The sequence below is a fragment of the Macrotis lagotis genome, chromosome X (assembly GCF_037893015.1).
Source record: "Macrotis lagotis isolate mMagLag1 chromosome X, bilby.v1.9.chrom.fasta, whole genome shotgun sequence".
NCBI lineage: Eukaryota > Metazoa > Chordata > Mammalia > Peramelemorphia > Peramelidae > Macrotis > Macrotis lagotis.
The window spans coordinates 28,972,546-28,986,672 of record NC_133666.1 but is presented as its reverse complement, the minus strand read 5'-3'; the positions used below and the strand labels follow the sequence as shown (position 1 = coordinate 28,986,672).

At 36.5% G+C, this 14,127-nt stretch overlaps 1 protein-coding gene across 1 annotated transcript in view; it reads left to right on the top strand.

Annotated features, from left to right (window-relative positions):
• Positions 1–14,127, top strand: part of GPC3 (glypican 3) — an 821,180-nt gene that overhangs the window by 518,608 nt on the left and 288,445 nt on the right. The window lies entirely within an intron of this gene.

The following is a 14,127-nucleotide window of genomic DNA, read 5'->3' as shown; positions in this document are numbered from 1 at the left end:
TATTAGAATGCAGATAATTTTGTCTTGTTAAGTCATTATGATTTGGGATGGCTAGGTGGCACAGTGGATAGAGCACTGGTCCTGGAGTCAGGAGTACCTGAGTTCAAATCTGGCCTCAGAAACTTAATAATTACCTAGCTGTGTGGCCGTGAGCAAGCCACTTAACTCCATTGCCTTGCAAAAAAAAAAACTAAAAAAAACCTATTAAATCATTATGATTCATCACTTATGTTTACTTTATTATGCTTTTTTTTGAGTCTGAAATTTGGGTATTAAATTTTCTATTTAGCTCTGAACTTTTTGTTAGAGAATGTCCTCTATTTCATTAAATGTTAATTTTTTCTCATTTTTTTCTGGTTAGGTTATTCTTGGTTATTATTCTAGTTTCTTTGCTTTTTGTGACATCATGTTTTAAGCCTTCTGCTCCATTATAGAAGTAGCTACTAAATTTTATGTGACCCTATAGCTCTATAGTACTCAAATTCTTTTTTTTTCTGGCTGCTTACAGTATTTTCTACTTGAAAAACTCAGAACTTTGGCTATAATATTATTGGAAGTTTTAGTTTTACAATTTATTTCAGGAGGCAACCAATGGATCCTTTCAGTTTCTACTTGGTTCTCTGGTTTTTGGACAGTCCAATAATTTTTATATTCTCTAATTCTCTCTCCTAGTATCTATTTTGAAGATCAATTGTTTCTCCGATGAAATTTTTCACATTTTCTTCTATTTTTTCAGTCTTTACACTTTTTAATTATTTCTTGATGTCTCATTAGCTTCCATTTGACCAGTTCTAATTTTTAAGAAGTTATTTGGATACCTAGCTGTGTGGCCTTGGGCAAGCCACTTAACCCCATTTGCCTTGCAAAGAAAAACCTAAAAAAAAAAAAGAAATTATTTGGGGGGCGCAGCTAGGTGGTGGAGTGGATAAAGTGCCAGCCCTGGAGTCAGCTGGACCTGAGTTCAAATCATGCCTCAGACACTTAACAATTACCTAGCTGTATGACCTTGGGCAAGTCACTTAACCCCATTGCCTTAAGAAAAAAAAATTTAAAGAAATTATTTAAATTTAAATTTAAAAAGAAATTATCTTCTTTAGTGTGGTTTTATACCTCTTTTACCTTTGACCAAGTTGGATTTTTAAAGAGTTAATTTTCTTCTGCATTTTGGGGGACCTCTTTTTTCCCCAATCATTTTTTTCCCCAAATTTCTTGTGCTGCTCTCACTTTTTCCCTAACTTTTCCTCTACCACTCTTATTTAATTTTTGAAATCTTTTCTTTGATCTTTTTCTTCTTTTCTAGGAATTCTTGTTGAACTTATTCCTATCTACATTTTTGCTTTGAGGTTTTTGTTTGTATGTTTTCAAGTGTTTGTCTTCTTCTGAATTTGTATCTTGAGTTTTTCTGTCCATAGTAGCCTTTTAGGGTCAGTTTTGTTGTTTGCTTGTTTTCTCGACCTGCTTCTTGACTTTGAACTTTGTTAGCGTTATACTCTACTCACCTCTGTGGGGAGGAGGGAATGACTGGTCTGAGCTTCTCTCTTTTATGTCTTTCTGCTTTCACAGCTCGATCTGAGAGCCTACTGAGGAGTTATATTGCTAGGTCAACGGGTGTGCACACAGTTAAATTACTTTTGAGGCATCGTTCCAAATTGATGCCCAGAATGGTCAGATCAATTCACAGCTCCATCAGGGTGTCTCTCTTCCTGCAGTCTCCAGTCACTTTCATTCGCTGTTTTTTGTCGTCTTTGCCAGTCTGATCATGTAAGGTGAAACTTCTGAGTTGTTTTAGTTTGCATTTATTTCATTTATAGTTATCTGGAACATTTTTTCCTACGGCTGTTGTTTCAGTGAGCATTTTAACAAAAGTATTTATTTACTAATATGAAATAATAACAGATGGTACAAAACATCACCACCTCCCCCACTTAAAACTTAGTGCATGCTCTTCGGAAGCGGGGGGATGTCATAGAAATTATGGTATTTAGTTGGTTATTGGTTACCCTAGGAGAAATTTTGTTGGTAGAATGTTGAGTATGGAGGTTGAGTTGTAAAGAGTGGGGAAGAATGAACAGTGAAGAAATTGGTTTCTGCTCTTGCCTTCTTCCTGCAATACCCAAAATCTTTAGTTACTCTATTGCTTCTAGGCAGAAATGTGAAATCCTCATCCTTGTCCTTAAGGCTCTTTTTAATAACACACACATACACACACGTATGTATGTATATATATATAGGCATATTTATATATACATATATTTATAACATATACATATATACACATATGTGTATATTTATATACACATATATTTATAACATATACATATATATATATACACACACATATATATCTGTGTGTGTGTGTGTGTGTGTGTGTGTATCCAGACTTAGTTTGTATTTCTCCCTTTCACACACTCTCCAGTGTGGTCCAATTGCCCCACTAACTGTTCTCTCTACACATTCTTCATTTTTTCTGCCTTGCTATGCCTTGACCTATAACACATCCCTTCTTCACCTCTGCCTCATAGATTCTGGAGCTTCCTCCAAGACATGGCTCATGTGTTTCTTCCTACTTGAGTCACCTCCATTTTCAACGTCTATGCACTTGAACTTACTTTTTTAGTACTTTGAATATACTTTAATATTTCTCATGTGCACTGATGGTGTTCCTCCCCTAGTAGAGAGTTATCTCCTTGAGAACAGAAATTGTTTTGACTTTGTGTGGTCAGAGTTGGGCACATTTAGCACTTTGTAAATGTTTGCTGTACTTTTTTGTGGCTATTAGAACTGTAGATCGAATGAATTCCGTAATTGGAATATGGACTGAATAATATCTAGTTGCAGGATAGATTAGAAAACAAACTAAAATTGTTTGCTCCTCTTGACAAACATGTTTGAAATGTCAGGATTCATAGACATATAGATTCAAAGAAACAGTAGAATAAAATCTTTTCAAATCTATGCTTCAGCTGAATTTTAAAAAATCCGAGTTGAAATCATGATTTCATTAGATATAGGACCATAGCAAATATCTATTCAATTGTGCAAAGTAAATGGAGAAGATACATTATAACTGAAGGCTATATTTGGGAACTCCATATAGAGTGGCAACACTCTTTGGAGTTATCATAGATCTCATTTAGGAAGCTCTACAGTCTTGTAGGTTTTTTAGGTTTTTAGGTTTGTTTGTTTTTTTTTGCAAGGCAAATGGGGTTAAGTGGCTTGCCCAAGGCCACACAGCTAGGTCATTATTAAGTGTCTGAGACTGGATTTGAACCCAGGTGCTCCTGACTCCAGGGCCAGTGTTTTATCCACTGTGCCACCTAGCCACCCCTCTACAAGCAGGACCGCCTGAAAGACCCCACTGTCAATGGGGATCTCTTTTCCATTTGGACTTGACGCTGGAATTTTCCATGATAGTAGTGGTCAGTGCATTTGGCCAGCATACCTCTCCCTGTTTAATCCTTGCTTCTTTATCTTACTAATCAGAGATTTCTAACAAAATTGTCTGTTGTTAAGTAAAGGAATCTTGGCTAATTTTGACACATATGTGGCAGTGTTTTGCTTTATTGAGTCAAATGCTTTATTTTTCTAGTAAAACAAACAAACAGTAAGCTCAGTGGCTTCCCGTATTTTCTGTACCTTTCCTTTTTTTGAATGACATATAAATGTGTTCTGTAGTAGAATGGCTTTTATACAGGTATTCTTGTTCTCTTATATCTTTTTCAAAAATGTCCTGGATAGCTATAAAGATTTTTTCTCTTTATTCTCATAAAACAAATTGTAGAGATGATAGAATAGGCATATCACTCAGTAGTTATTCATATTATTTCAGGTAGCCCTTTGGTTCCTTTTCCACTTTCAAATTCCTTGAAAATCAATCATTCAGTGTCATCAAAAGTGAACTGTTTCCAACACAGGCCTTAAAAGTGCCATTTCTATTTCTTCCTGTAGCCTCACTGGGGGCTATGATTTTAAATAACAAACTGATATAACATTTACTATGTGCCAACCCATGCACTCGATCATTATTATCTCATTTGGTCCTTTTAATAACCTTGAGATATAGGTGCTATCATTGTTCACATTTAACAAATGACAGAACTAAGCTAAATAGAGGTGAAGTGGCTTTTTTCAGGTTCCAGAGCATCTGAGGCTAGATTTGAACTCCTATCTCCCTGAATCTATATCCAGCACTCTATCCACTGTACCACCTCAATATGATAACTCAAGTGAAAATGATGAAGAAAAATGTTTGTTATAAATTCTTAATAGAGTTTTTATACTTTTGACATGAGTTCTATGCGTTTTTCCAGTTCAATCATCAAAGGCTTCTGGAAATGACTTGGTTCATTTCAGTTTCTCACCAAGGTTTTCTGCAAATGTGTTTTCCCACCACCAATTCTTGATGTTCTTCTGCTTGTATAGTATGCAAGTCTATCTACCACCTTCTTCTGTGAGATCTTCCACAAAAGTCTGTCCTAGAAATTGGTGTTGCCTTGGCCTATCCCAGCTTTCTACTTGGCAAGGACATTAAGTGTTTTCTGACTGAGGACCTTTGTAAGCTCTTTTGTCTCTTTGCTGTAGAGTTTAATTTACCTCAGCCAAACTTCCTTAGGAAATGCTAATATTCTGTTATTTTATCCATTTTTCAAGTTTTGGCCTTCAGCAGTTGTTTAAGTGGGTGAGATTGGCGTAGCTTCAATTGTGTGCAATATCTTCTCATCTTTTTTCTTTTTTTTCTAATTTGATATTGATTTTAAAATTGGTTCTGATAAATAAGTGGTTTGACTCTAAAGACAGCTCATGCTGTTAAACATTTAAAGAATAAATAATCCTTATGCTACATCCTGTTTTCAAAAATAGAGAAAGCAGGTATTTTGCCAAGTTCTTTGAATGAGACAAACATTATTCTGATTCCCAACGAATGGGAAATAAAGGAAAGGACAAGAATAATAGACCAATATCACTAATGAGTATCTATTTAAAAATATTAAAATATGATCGATAGATTGCACTAATATGTATCCAAAAGTGAATTCCTTATGACTATGCGAAGATAAAACAGCATTAGTAAAACAATTAGCAAAATAGTGACAAACCCAATAAAAAAAAAACATGATTATAGCAATAGGTATTGAAGGGTCTTTAATAAAGTATGGTACTTGTTTTTGTTAAAAAAAAAAACACCCCGAAATATAGAAATAAAAGAACTTTTCCTTAATGTGATTAAAAATATTTGCTTGAAATGAGGGGTAGAAATATTTATAACAGAAAAACACTAGAAGATTTCTCAGTATTATAAGGAATGAAACAAGGGTATCCACTGTCACCATTATTATTTGACATTATAAGAAAAATTAATAGTTATAATAATGACTAGAAAATAAATGAATTCAATATTCAGCTATCATTTATTAAGTGATTACTGTGTGCCAGATGCTGGGGAAACAAGAACAAATATGAAGTAGTGCCTACTAGCAATACTACTAATATTCTATTAGAAAATAAATGAAAGGAATAAGTGTTAGAAATAAAATGAATCACTTTTCTCTTTATTTACAAATAATTATTTCTCTTTGCTTACTTGTGGAACCCTGTAGAGACTACAAAAATTGACTGGGATAGTCAGTAGTTTGGGTATATAACAGCAGATACACAAAATTATTGGAATTTTTGTATTTAAATAACAAAAACCTGGAGAAAGGACTGGATAGAGAAATGTTATTTAAGATAATAAAATGCATTAAATATCTGGAAGTTAATCTATCAAGACAAACACAGGACCTATCAATACCACACAAAGCAGTCTTCTTTCTTTTTTTGTTAATTTATTAATCAGATATTTATTCAACTCTTAAATAAGTTTATAATATTAATCAATTAATATTTATTCAACTCTTAAAATTTCCAGATGCCATGCTAGATTCTGGATATCTAAAGTAATATACAGCTATGCTCTATTTGTCCGTATCCATGTAAATGTGTATATGATCAGCCTGGGAGAAAAAAAAAGAAAGAAATAGAAGATTGTTGTGATCTTCAGCTGTTGGAGCAGTTGTCCTGTGGAAAGGGGACTAGACTTTTTTTGTTTGGCCTCTAGGCAGAACCAGTTGCCTTGGGTGGAAATTGCAGAGGCAGATGTAGGCTTAGTGTCTGGGAACAAGCTTCCTAACAATTAGAGTCGCCCCAAAGTTGATGAGCTGCCTTAGGGGTGCTAGGTTCCCCCTCATTGGAATGCCTCAATCAAAGGCCAGATGACTACTAGTATAGTGGGAAATCTCTTTCCATTATGGGTAATATTCCATGTCTGCTAAGGTCCAACTCTAAAATTCTGTGATTTAAAAAAAAAAAAGCAATCCAAACTTGTCACAATTTTCTTAAGGAAGGCTAAAAATGAATAATGATTAGATAAATGCAAATTAAAATCACTCTCAGTTACTACCTCACACCCATCAAATCCACAAAGGATAATAGATGAAAAAATTCAGTGTTGGATGTGGTAGCAGGCAATAGCTATACTAAGTCGCTGCTGGTGGGAACTATAGAAATTGATATAATTGCTTTGGTTCAAAATCTGGATTTTTGTAAGAAAATTGTAAGGTGGCTCATATACCCAGATTTATGCCTAAAGAAGATGACTGAGGAAACAAAAACCAAAGCCGCCCTTTCAAGACTCCTCCTCGGGGTAAAAATCTACACCATTTTGGAGTGAGCTGTAGCCTCCTTCTTGCTTCCCCACCCTCCCCGCCCTCGCCCAAATCCCGAGCTTTTTTCTACTAATTCTCATTCAGATATATGGTTTTCTTGTTAACCTTTTGTTTTTACATTTCCCTTTAACGTCTCTCCCCTGAAAGGGAACCCCCCCCACACACCCACTTTTAAGCAAAGCGAACTGACAGAGTAGCCGCATCTTAAAGTGTTTACCTCATTCTCCATCCATCATTTCGCCCTCTCTGCTGTGCAGAGAAAGAAATCTGTTTCCTAATCAGTTCCCCAGGACTAAGATTGCTCATTACAATTCTTTTTCGTGTTACTGGCCTTTACATTATGGCAGTCATCGTACATGTTTATCTCTTGACTCTGCAGCCTTTTTTTCCCCTACTCCGCATCATTTCATGGAAGTCTTTCCCTATTCATCAGAAAGCCTCATATTGGTCATTTCTTTTGATAAGGACAGTTCATTCCATCCACATCCCATCATGCGTTCAGCCTCTTAGCTAATCAATGGCTATTCATTTTATTTCTAAGCTTGTTTGTTTGTTTTTGCAGAGCCGAAGCATCATTTATTGCCTTACCCCCAAATGCATTTCTCTCACCCCAGGGAATGGTTTTGTAGAAATAAGGTTCACAAAAGGAAAAAAAAAACCCGATTCTTGGAATATATAGTTATTAATCATAAACAGTCCCTTCTCCCCCTGGGGTCCCTGTACCTAAGTACCAGGTGCTTCCCGATCTCTGCGCTCAGCTTATCTTTTTTGCGTTCAGCCTTCAACCCTTTTACTCGAATTTTACTTATAGATGCTTGTTAATTTCATTCTTAATGCCTCCCCTATTAAGCACGCTGAGCAATTGGCTTTTAGTTCTCCTGACCTATGCATTCTCGCCCGTTGCCTAGAGATCCAAGCTCTGAATCTTCTCTGTCCTTTCTTCTCTCCTTGCAGTAAAGCCACAATTGTGTGATCTGAATAGGAGGCAGACTCACAGGGGTCACGGATTTACCACCAAATTTTAAAGCCCCACTTCCACATTTTTAATTAAATATAATCCTTCATTAAACCAGGTAAACTAGACCATGAAATCCAAGGATCTCTTCTGGGGTGAATTTGATGCCACTGGTTATTTTACATTCATTAGAATCAAATTATCACACGGAATTGAAAGGAGAGGCATGTGATCTGTATTGATGGAGGAATCACTCAGAGAGAAAAAATGACAGATCTAACAAAGTATGGGAAACAAAATGGGAAGGAAGGGTTTTTTTTTTTGGAGGGGAGAGATGGGGTGAAAAGGAAACAGTTTATCTCCATTTGACATTTTTAACTGTCAGTAAATTGTCTAAAGCAGAGGTGTCAAACAGAATGCATCCCTAACCTGATTAAAATGTAATTAGAGAATATTTAACAAAATAAATAAGAATATCATACAACATAGATAATATTAATGTGTAGTTTTTTCAAATCAGTATACACCCACAGAGATCAGGATGTTAAGGTTCAGTGGCTTCCAGTTTTATTTGAGTCTGACACCCCTGATCTAAAGCTGCCCGAGGTGATAAATTCCATTCAGATTTAGGGAGCCTTAGGAAATAGATGGCCTTATAACGTAACAAGCCCTTGCTTCCTTAAAACCTGAGAACACCAGACTGCAGGCTCTGGAGTGTGATGGAAAAATCCCTTGGCAAGAAATCTGAAGATCTGAGTTCAACAGATGATGAAAACACTTTTTCCCTCAGCAGGAGAAAGATGGAGAACTTGGGGGGGGGGGAGGTAGGAGAACTGATGTACATAGATAAACTTCTCTTTCTAATTGGCTTTTCTGAACCATTTTTCTTTGTTCCAAGGGGATGGTTCATTGAGAAATTACTATGGTGTAAAACAGTGGTGTCAGACTCAAATAGAAACTGATTCCTGTGGGAAGAAGTTTGACTTAGAAAACCACTTATTAACATTAGCTATGTTTCGTGTTTTTATTTCCTTTGTTACATATTTCTCAATTCCATTTTAATCTGGTTCTGTACTACTAGGGCTTTTGACAAGAGATATGTGCTGGATGGCTGCAATTAAATAATATTTAAGTCAAACGAAAAGGCACTAGATCAGTAGTCAGAAGGCCTGATTTCTTAATCCTTTTCTACCACTTTTGACCAAAGAACATTGAAGCAATTACCTTCTCTGGCCTTTTGCTTCTGTTAAGATAGAAGTAATAATAACTGCCCTGTTTACTTCACAGAATTATGAGAATCAAATAAGGTCAGGCATAGGAGTGTGGTTCAGTAGAAGTCCTGGTGACTTTGAAATCAGAGGACTTATTTTCAGATGCTTCTGCCATTACTGCCTTAAAATTCTAGGCAAGTAGCATCACCTTGTCTGTGCCTTGCATTTCTCATTTGTAAAATGATAGGGTTTGACGACACATCCTCTAAGTTCCCTTCTTTTTCTAAATATATGATTGTGTGAATCTTAGAGCCATGTGAATGGTAAATTGCTATGGAAGTATGTATAATTATCACTTTATGACACAGATACACTTCACAGCAGGGCAGTTAGGTGTCACTGCAACATGTGGAGCTCTGGACCTGGAATCTGGAAGACCCTTCTTCCTGAGTTCTAATCAGGCCTCAGAAACTTAGTTGATGTGTGAACCTGGGCTAGTCACTTCACCTTGTTTGCCTCAGTTTCCTCATCTGTAAATAAGCTGGAGAAGGAAATGAAAACACCAAATGGGGTCACAGAGTCAGACACAGCTGAAAGTAACTGAGCACCTACACTTCACAGCATCTTAATAGAAAGATTTCTTACAGGAGGTTAAAAATCACACTATAGTCTATATCCAAATGACTTAAAAATATATCATATTCTCAATTATCCCTTTTACCCTCCTTTCCCCTATATGGGTGTGATCCGAGATTAAGCCCTGAGCAAGTTACATTAACTTTCCTTTCAAAACCTCAGTTTCTTCATCTGTCATTTGAGCAAGTTGAACCAGATGATTTCTAATCTCTCTTCTACATGTATGACTACAAAACAATATCTTCCAAAAGTACCTTGGATGGATGGATTTAATTATAATGGAATGAAAGCCATTTTTTCCAGTTTAAAAAAACTAACAGTTCAAGAAATTTTTTTCATGGTAAATATATTAGACAGAAGATTCACAATTTATAGGAACCAATAATAATATGTTTAATGAATCATTGTCCAGTAATAATCATAATTGTAGCTAGCATTTCTATAGCACTTTAAATTTTGCAAAGGTCTTTATATGTATTATTTTATTGGCTATGTGGTCAAAGAATATGAACACTTGATAAAAAGGAAATCGAAATTGTTAGAAAAACATTGATCTCATTAATAACTAAAGAAAATTTTTAAAAATTTAGTTGCAGTGGTGCTTTGGGGAAACAGGTATATTTATAGAATGCTGATGTCATTACAAACTGATGCAGTCTTTCCAGAGAGCATTTGAACAGCACACAACAAGAGTTATAAAACTATTCAAACTACTTTATTCTGTAATTTGTCTATTGGGAATATACTCCAAAAAAGTTATGCTAAAACAAAAAAAGAGAACCTCTCTGTACAAAAAAGAAATCTGTAACTGTATTATTGACACAATGAAAAGGGCAAGAAATATATAATTCAGCACTTTGGCAAACATATTTTTGGAAGCAATTGGGGTTAAGTGACTTGCCTAGGGTCATACAACTAGTCTGAGGCCAAATTTGAATTTTGATTCACCTCACTCCAGAGGCAGTGCTCTATCTACCATACCATCTAACTGCTCCTTGACAAACATTATCTATTGTGTGCATAGCTAGACACACAGTCCTTGCCCTCATGGACTTCACACTCTAGTTAGGGAACATACATGCAGATCCTTATAATACACCACATGCATAAATATGAGGTTCTCAGTGGAAAAGTTGCTGCCAGCAAGTGAAATCAATGACAGTTTCAAGTAGGAGATGAAAAGTTGAATTTCTAATAATTGTTTTCTTTTATAATCTTATGAATTTATTTATTTATTGGAGGCAGTTGGGATGAAATGACTAGCCCAGGGTCACAAAGCTAACAAATATCTGAGGTTGGATTTGAACTTAATCCCTCCTAACTCCAGGGTGAGTGCTAACTATCTGCCTCAACAAATTGAATTTCAAAGGATGTTTGGCTGAAGAATCAGGGAAGGGAGTTCATACCAGGATTTGACTGTTCCCAAAAGTTTTTGCTCCTCTGCCTCCTGGTTTTCTTGATGTCCTTAAAATTCAGTTAAAATCTCATCATCTACAAGAAATCTTTCTCATTCTTCCTTAATCTTAGTGCCTTTCCTCTGAGATTATTTCCAATTTATCCTGTGTTTGTCTTGTTTGTTGATGACTATGTGGAGAATAAATTGTAGTTAGAAGAGACAAGAGGAAGGGAGAGCAACCAACAAACTATGGTAGTAGTCAATGACAGCCTACACCAAGATAATGCTACATATAGAAGATACATTAATGGAAAAAATCCTTCATTCAATGAAAGAAGAGATACAAAAGATATTAACAAAGCTGGAATCAACAGAATGTGGCTACTGATTAGGTATTGGGACATAGGGAAAGGGAATGATGCCTAGGTTGTAAGTTTGGGTGACTGAGAGGATGGATGGTGATAAGAAAGTAAGGAAAAGGAGAGGGTTTGGGGAGAAAGATAATGAGTTCAGTTTTTGAATGTGAAGTTTTACAGGATAGCCACTTTGAGATTTCTAGTAGGCAGATAGAGATGTGAACCTAGAGGTAAAGAGAGAAGTTAAGGGTTGAATAAGTATATCTGGGAATCATTAGCTTAGAAATAATAATTGAATCCATGGGAGTTACTGAACTCTCTGAGTGAAATAGTATAGAGATTGTTTAGCTGTGTGACCTTGGACAAGGGCAAGGCACTTAACCCCATTGCCTCAAATAAATAAAAAAATTTTTCAATAAATAGTATAGAGAAAAAAGAGAAAATAGTCCAGGACATTGCTTTGGGGGACACCCACAGTTGGTAGATAAACCAGATGAAGATCCAGCAAAGAAAATGGAGGCAATAACATAGACAAATAGGGACAGAGATAGAAAAAAGAGTAGTCATAAAAACCTAGAAAGAAGTATCAAGGAAAAGAGAGTGATTGACAGTATTAAAGACTGAAGACAAGTCAAGAAGGCCAAGAATTGTGAAAGGATCATTACATTTGGCAATTAAATGATCATTAATAACTTTGGAGGTAGTAATTTTGGTTGAATTATGACTGAAAGCAGATTGCAAAGAGGAGAATGAGAGGAAAGGAAGCAGGGGTTCCTCCTCAAGAAGGCCACAGAAGGGAAGGGAGATAACACAATAGCCATCAAGAATGAATGGACCGGGGCAGCTAGGTTGCTCAGTGGATAGAGCACCGGCCTTGGAGTCAGGAGGACCTGAGTTTAAATCCGGTATCAGACACTTAATAATTACCTAGCTGTATGGCCTTGGGAAAGCCACTTAAACCCATTTGCCTGGCAAAAAACCCCCTAAAAATAGAATGAATGGACCTAGGGAGGGTTTTCTGAAAATAGGGGAGACATGGGTATGTTTGCAGGCAGTGGGGAGGTAGCTCTTAGACAGGGAGCAACTAAAGATTAATGAGACAATAGGGCTAGTAAGAGGTAACAATTTATTAGAGAAGATGGGCTGGGATCACTTGTGCATGTAAGAAGGGATTGACTTGGCAAGAAAAAGGGCCATCTCATTATGTGAACTAGGGGAGAAGAAGATATTTGCAGAAGGCCATATGAATGATATGAGAAGAGAGAGCTCTCTATCAATGGCTTTTTTTAGTGAAATGTGAGGCAAATTGCAACTCCTTTTTATCCTGTTCAAATCTTGTCCAAGTCATTCTCATTTTTCCCGTCTCCTAAATCCAGCTTTAGATTCCATTTCCTGGGTAGCCTGGTTCATATCCCTGAGATTACATGTTATCTTGACTGTAACCAGGCTTTTGTGTCACATTCTGATCATCTTACCATGTGGTCTACATTCTGGTCATCATCATTGTTTATCCTCCTTTACCCCACTTTCAAATGGACTGCATCCCTGGGTCAGATATGTGAAACTTTCTGCTTTCCCAGAAATAAGCAAGATTCTTCTTCCTGCCACTCAGCTTCTCTGATCCTTTTTAGCCATCTTCTCACCATGCCTTCTTATATCTACTTGGCCTCCCATTCCAGCTCACCTTCCTTTATTGTCTTCCCCCATTAGAATATAAGGAGTTTCTTGAGTGTAGGGATTGTCTTGCTTTGATTGCTTGGAGGAGGAACTGTTGATTGCTTGGAGGAGGAACTGTTTCCAACTCCATTTTTCTGTACTCTATTGGAGGAGCTGTCCAATGTGCTGGAGGCCTTTAACATTTTGCGATTATTAAGAATACTTAAGGGCTAAACCTCAGATTAAGGTGTTACTAGTAAGGGAATGTTCAGGTGATGCAGAGGAGTTTGTTTAGGTTTTTAAATTTGTTTTTAAGTTTTATAGTATAACTCCCTGTCCAAGACCACCTGTCCTCGAAATTGCTGCCTGTGGTCCCCAAAGGGGTGGTTTAAATTACTAAACTCCTCAGAGTTCTAGAAGGTAGCATTGAAGCACTGAGTTGCTGGTTTTCTCTTATTATCCACTGCCAGTGTGCTCCACAATATCAGTCCATCAGACTTCAATTAGTCTTTAGAAAAGGGTATTGAGTAAGGTGATATTGTTAGAACAATTGGTATAAAACATTCGCCCCCCCAAAAAAAAAAAGTCTAGTAGTATGCATGGGTCCTTAGAAGTATGACTTCTAACTGTAGATAGTACATATGTTCAAAGGATAAACTCACAGCTCCTGACTACTTGAAGTTCTGTTTTGAACCCCAAATTCCTCTTTGGCCCAAGGAGTCATGATCTTGAAGGTGCTTCCTCCTTTGGGTGGTACTGCACCTGTTTGTGTTGGTCTTCAGTATCTCTTTCTGCCCTGGTTAAGATGTGTTGTCTCATTTTGGTCCAGTCTCTATAATAACATAGTCATTTGGCCTGGGGACAAGGGGATAAGATAGCATCTAACTAACCCTTGAAAAGTTCAAGCCACCAGTCTTTGATGAGCTAATCCCAGGGTACAGAAACATTGAGCAGATTTGGTTGCTGAAACATCATTAGTGATCTTTGAAAAATTGTATAAAATTGGAAGAGATACCAAAGGACTAAAGAAGGACAGATGTCCTTATTTTCATAAAAGGGAAGGGAATGAAGCCTACAAACTGTAGGCTAGTGACTTTGGCATGAATTCCTGGCAGAATTAAAGACCATGTTATTAACAAGATGGTAAGTAAACATCTAAAAAAAGAAATGATCACATAGAGCCAAAATGGCTTCATTAACAACAGGTTAATTT